Genomic DNA, 6,000 nt, shown 5'->3' with positions numbered 1-6,000 from the left:
CCCGAGTGCCGCCGAGCCGCCCCCCTGCCCTCAACTGCCCCATCCTGCCCTCCCCTCAGGCGGCTTCCCCCCTTCCGCGGCCCCCCCCGCCGCTCTCTGCCCCGCCCCGCCGTCGCGGGCGCGTTCCCCCCCCGCCATTGGCCCGCCGTGACGGCAATGGCGCGGCCTCCCCCCGCGCAGGCGCAGCGCTGCCCTCCTCGCGGGTTCGCGCGGGTGTCCTTCGCTCCGCCTCGCCCCCGCCCCCTCCCCCCCCACCCCAACGGCTCTCCGCGAGCCGCCGCGGCCGTTGTTGTCAGTTGCGTCTGGGAGCCGCCGCAGCGGCAGGGCCCGGCGGAGCAGCAGCAAGCCAGTCAGCCGGCCGGCCAGCCAGGTGCGGGGCAGCCGCCGCCGCAGCCCCTGCCGCCCGGTCGAGGTGTCCCCGCCGCTCCCGCTGGCGCCTTCGGCCCTCTCTCTCCCTTCCCGCCGCGCCCCCCGGCCCCGCCGCCGCTCCCGAGGGCAGTCGCGACGGGCGCTGCCCATGCAGGGGGCGGCGCGGGGCGCGGCGGCCCGAGGAGACGCCGCTGCTGCAAGCAGTAAGTTGCCGGCGGGGTTGGGCCGGTGAGGACGGGGCCGGCCCGGTGGGGTGTGGTGGGTTCCCTTCCTCCCTTGCCTTCGCCTTTCCGTTTCTCCCGGAGCCGGCCTCGCCCGCCGAGCTCCGCTCGGCCGGCCCAATGGCGGCCTCGGCCCAGGAGGCGGCGGCGGGAGGACCTTTCCCGGCCGCCGAAGGTCGGTGTGTCGGTGCCGCCTGGGGCTGGAGGAGCGGGATCTGGGGGGAGGGGAGGAGCGGGTGCTACTGCGGGGACGGCGGGCTCCCGGCGGGAGCCTCCCGCGCCCCCCGGGCGGCAGAGCCCGGCGTGCCCCACGCCCGGCCCTCTCCCCCGCCCAGGCGCTGTCCGTGCGATGCGGCCCCGCGGCAGCCGCGCGTGTGACCGGCTCCCCGCCGCGCGGCTGACACCTGACCCCGCGCGTGGCGGTGCCCGTGCGCGCCTGCCCGGCCGCGTGCCCTCGGCGGCCGCCCTGCAGGGTCACCGCGGGAGAAGCGGCGGCGCGTTCGCCCCTCCGCCACCGCGCTGCCCTCGCCGGCTCCGCCTCGTGTGTTCTGTCGCTTGGGGAAAGGGATAAACAAGCCAGGCGAAGCCCTCCGGTTCGGGAGTCGGTCCGGTCACGGGTGCGCGCTGGGGGAATGACGGTGCATCTTGCCCCTCGGCCCGTGTGCGGAGCCAACAGGTTCGCTTAGCGTGCGAGCTGGGGCACCGCTCGCAGCGGGAGCGTGTCCCCGACGGAGCCGGGGGGCACTGGTGCCCCTTCTTCTTTGTCAATACGCGCATTGCTTCTGGCAGTACGCTTGCTGCAACGAATTTACCGCCTTTGCGTTACTATAGAAATCGGTCAGATAAGTAGGTAAGTCCAGCTTAGAGGTCTCCGTGCTTTTTGCGAGGTGGGTTTTGGCACCCAGATGGTACTCCACTGGTTAAGTTGATGGAACGTTACTTTTAAAGCTGTTTTGGTTGATATACGGTATTGGTAATAGCTGAAGGACAGATACGTGTGGTTGGGTTTGGTCGTTGGTGGTTTTTTGTTCTGTTTTTTTTTGGGTTTTTTTTTTTTTTTTTAATGAGTAGACTGAATAAACTATTGGAGAACATCCACTAGGGAAAAAGCCTACATTGGCCAGAGGACGGTTGGTGACAAATGTGACCCATTTTCAGATTGGATGTTTTTATTGGTAAGGAATGCTGGAACACCTGTGAAGGAGAAAGCTTGACGTGGGCTTATAAAAAGCTTTGAGTTTTTGCTTGTGCATAGAGAGTTTCTTACTGATCGGGTTGCTTTCAAAAGCTTGTTAAGAGCAGATATGCAAAGAAGTGGTTTCCTCAATGGTACCATTACAGTTCCTGGAGCAGCTGAAGTGTATTGTGTGATTTACAGCCATCTAGCATGAATGAATTGCATGCAAATCTGCTTACGCCTGCCCTCTGTAGTGCAGTCACTACTTAGTCATATAGGCTGCTTTTTGGAGTTGTTTGTTATGGATATGTTTAGATCTTCAGGCTCTGGGAAAGGACCAGTTTAATGAATCTCAGCAAAATGAAATCTATATAGAAGTGTTTACAAGCAAATGTTCATTATGTTGGAATTAAGCAGTTTTTGCAAGGCGTGCACCATTAGGAATTGAGTTAATCAGTGGTGGGGTTTTTTTGGTAGTATATCACAGAAAGTGGTAATTTGGCTGGAGGTTATTTTTGTACTATTGCTAATCCTTAGAAAGAAAGAATCCGAAAGAAACTTACAAAGCTAACAGTCATTGCTATATATTGCAATCAAATTTTAAGTTGTGGAACATGTTGAAATGTGAACTTAAATAGACTAGTATCTGCACATTTTTCTTCTAGAGCATGAAAACGTCCAGATTTGAGGACTTAACAATAAAAGCAAAGGAGAGGAAGTCCAGTCTTTTGCATTTTTCCTGAATATTCTCGATGACCAGAAAAGTGGTAGAATGATGGCATGATTTTTCAAGTGGTTGGGAAAAGAAGCTAACCTGAATGCTGGAGTAGTGCCAGCTAAGCAAGGTATCATCTAAGACAGCACGTTCATCTGGCTCTGAGAGAATCTTTGCGTTCCACAGCTGAGGCTTCCAACAAAAACTGGGAAAAGGGAAGATAACATCTTAAGAGGCCTTAGTGATAAACTGTTGTGTCGTGGGTTTTTTTCGAGTAGAGATTGAGTTTTGGATACTGAAATTTGTGTGGTGTACTGCTGTTCTTGAATCATCTTGCTATGAGAACTGATATTCCCCTGTGGTGTGGGTGGTTGCACTGTAAATACATCGTCTGCTTTCTGATTATTTTAAACAAATAGAATGTTAAGAGTACGCATGTTAATATGCTACTGCAGATATTCTACTTGCAGTAGTCATCTTCCTCGTGCACTGTTCTGACCAACCTGATCTAAGACTTTAACTCACTGCCTTCAATACCACCTTTGAATAACTCTTTTGCAGTCTAACGCCTTCAGTGTATTGTTGTTCTTTTTATCCCACTAGTGACTGTAATGCCAAACTAATGCCTTTGTCTTGCTTTGCCTGCCTTGCTTTCAAGGGCGCAGTATCCTGGTGCAGCTACCTTTTTTTCCTCAGAATGTGTCTGTCATGAAATAATGCACTACTTTTCTTGGATTTTTGTCCGCTTTCAAAAAATCACTGAAATGCTGTAGCTATAAAACTTCTTGATGAACTTATGTACATTCCTACTTAATAGTGGGTTTTAATTATGTCTTAAAATAAGAAACCAGCGAAACATGGTTCGTTTTGTATATAGGGCTGAACTGCAGTATATGATGAATATAGTACCATTAAATTGCATAAGCTCTTAACTCTAGTAACCTGTGGGGTTCTGCACATCTTCCTTGTCACACTGCTTTCAAGCACTTAACTGGAAAGCTACAGCTTCTGTAATAATGTAAAGTAGCTATTGTTTTAATACACATAACAGTATTATGTAAGAGCTTAGGAGGATTTGAAAAACTGTATATACACTTACAATTCTGGGATAGCTTACCCTAGCAGAGTTCTAGTACACCTAAGTTGATTAAGTCACCAATGTTAAGAACTTAATGAGGAAAAAGGGCTGTGTAGTTTTTACACTTGTGAAATACAAAACAGAGCATGTTCACTTTCTGAGAAGCTGATCTCTCAGCTGCACAGTGGTCTTCTACAACAGTGTTGGGACATGAGTGTTGCACTGAGTTTGACAGACTGATTTTTCCCTCTTCATATACTGTTCTGTGACTTCTGCAGCAGTCTTCTATCTGATTACTGACTGGACTTAATCAACTTTATTTGAGAGATGATAGTCTAGACTTTTATAATTTTAGTTCATGTTGAAGTGTGGTGAATTTCAAGTGTCTGCCAGTTCCTAACTAATTTAGGATTCTATAAATGAGGATAAAGTATTGAAACTGAGTTACTATAGGTTGGGGTTAGTCTGTTTCTTAAGGCTTCCTAAATAGAAAATGTCAGTATGTCAGAGGCAATGTAAGTCAATTCAGTTACTTAAGTTTTATGTTACCACATGTATTGCTAAATGGGTGAAGCGATGTGATATCTAAGTTCAGGGATAGTTCTTAAGACATTTGATAGAGATTATTATAGTTTGTAATAGGTACTAAGAGTATGTACACATATTTGCAACTGAATACTCACATTTGAGCTAGTGTTTGATGCTCCCTTGATACAGAATAAAAATTATGTTTCATTCTGAATTTACACGGCAAAGGTTGTGTTAGGTATCACAACAGTGGTAACTTTCTGAAACGTTAAGCCACACTGAAGTGTTTATTGATTAATCATGGAATGCTCCTGTTAGGGGTCTTCGCTATGTGGTCTGGCATGAGAAAATTATGGGGTGATGTTAATAAGTAGATTTTTTTAAAAAGGTGAAACAATTCTGAGAATTCATGAACATGGAGTAGGTGAAGTGCTTCCTCTAAAGGAGTCCAGACTGGTGGAATAGTCAGACTTGTCTGTTTTCTGCAGAGTTCCTGCAGTAGGTGTTCTGGAAATAAAGATGTAGTATCCCATCTAAAAGATAGCGATACTGTCATGAATCACAATGATATGACTTCTGTCTGATATGCAAAGTATTTCTTCATCAGTTTCATGTTCCTAGTTACTTGGGGACACACACACACACAAAAAGGGACAATGTGATGAGATTTGGAATATTAAAGCCTTCAGGCAGCTACTTGGATACTGCTTATCAAGCTTGGAAAAGTGTAAGTTTGGGCGAGGCAGTCCAGCTACCATTATCTCTGTTGCTTATAAGTCAATTGACTGTAAAGCTTGTTGGTTTCTGTAATCTGCAGACTTCTTTGGTATCAGAGCTTGACTGGTTAGGTTTATGAATGTGTATAACTGAAACACCCGTGCTAATTTCCTGTAGCTGAGGAGAATTTTTTCTTTTGGTGGAAACTGCAAAATGCGATCATTTAAATTTAAACTAATTTTTTTATTATTTAAAGGCATCACGGGGTCTGAACAAAGTTTTCTAACTGATTTGCAGGTACAAAAAGAAAATACTGGCAGAAATCACAAAATTTGGAGCAAGTCCTTTTTAAAACATGTTATTGTGTACTACTGTGCAAGAAGATAATTTAAGGGGCGTGGCCATTTGGGATATTTGTTCTTCTCTTAATCTGTGGTAATACTATAAGAACAACTTTAGATCTTAAGTGGTGTATTGCTGAAGCATCTGGTATGTGAACAGGGGGGTGATGTTGTCTGCTTGTATTACTTTTTTTTAATTTGTTTAGCTAGATACTGGACTTTGGGAGTAGGCACAAGAGGAAAATGGAGACAATGTGAAATTAATTGCTTTTGGAGCTGTGGCTGGTTGGAGGGCTTTAAGTGGAGTTCTCAGATGCAGATCATGTTTGTCTTGTGTATGCCTCCTCTTAGAATGGAAAGTGCCTTGTGAACTCCAGTGATTATTAGCATGGTTATGAAAGTATCTTGGGCTTTTAGCACATTTCACAACTAGAGGCAGTTGGAATCAATGCCAGTGACTACTAATGATGGGTTTGTCAGTGGAGCGTAGTTTGGCACATCTGTCCTCTTAATAGCTTTGGTGTGTAGTCTGTAATCACAATCTTGCTATTACTGCTACTATCTTGCTGTTGCTTTGCAATATCTACCTACTTTGCTGTCTGTATTTTTCTCCCCTCATTCACCTGCTTTTAGTGAAAGAAAAAGGAAACTTGACTTTTAAAGTGAGGGGCCTTGAAGGACCAGTTCAGATCCAGTGACTTTTTTTCACTTGTCTGTATTGAAGATGATTCTTGCAAAGCTATCAACTGTCTAGTGGGGTTTCTACAACACAGTTCCTAAATTTTCGTCTGCTCTTTGCTAGCATTCTGCAAACCACTCACCAGAGCTTTGCAAAACCATGTGGAAGAGGAAAG

At 47.1% G+C, this 6,000-nt stretch overlaps 1 protein-coding gene across 2 annotated transcripts in view; it reads left to right on the top strand.

Moving 5' to 3' along the window:
* Positions 1-261: 261 nt before the first annotated feature.
* The window catches only part of SNRK (SNF related kinase), a 42,203-nt gene continuing 36,464 nt past the window's right edge, over positions 262-6,000 (top strand). The window contains exon 1 of one of the 2 annotated variants that reach the window (XM_055804147.1): positions 262-572. The gene's annotated coding sequence lies outside the window, so the exon portion shown is untranslated. Of the gene's footprint in view, positions 573-1,277; positions 1,441-6,000 lie in introns of those variants that run through there. The other variant, XM_005242257.4, reaches the window with a different exon arrangement.

This window comes from Falco peregrinus, chromosome 5, assembly GCF_023634155.1.
Source record: "Falco peregrinus isolate bFalPer1 chromosome 5, bFalPer1.pri, whole genome shotgun sequence".
Lineage (NCBI taxonomy): Eukaryota > Metazoa > Chordata > Aves > Falconiformes > Falconidae > Falco > Falco peregrinus.
This window is presented reverse-complemented; position numbering and strand designations above follow the sequence as displayed.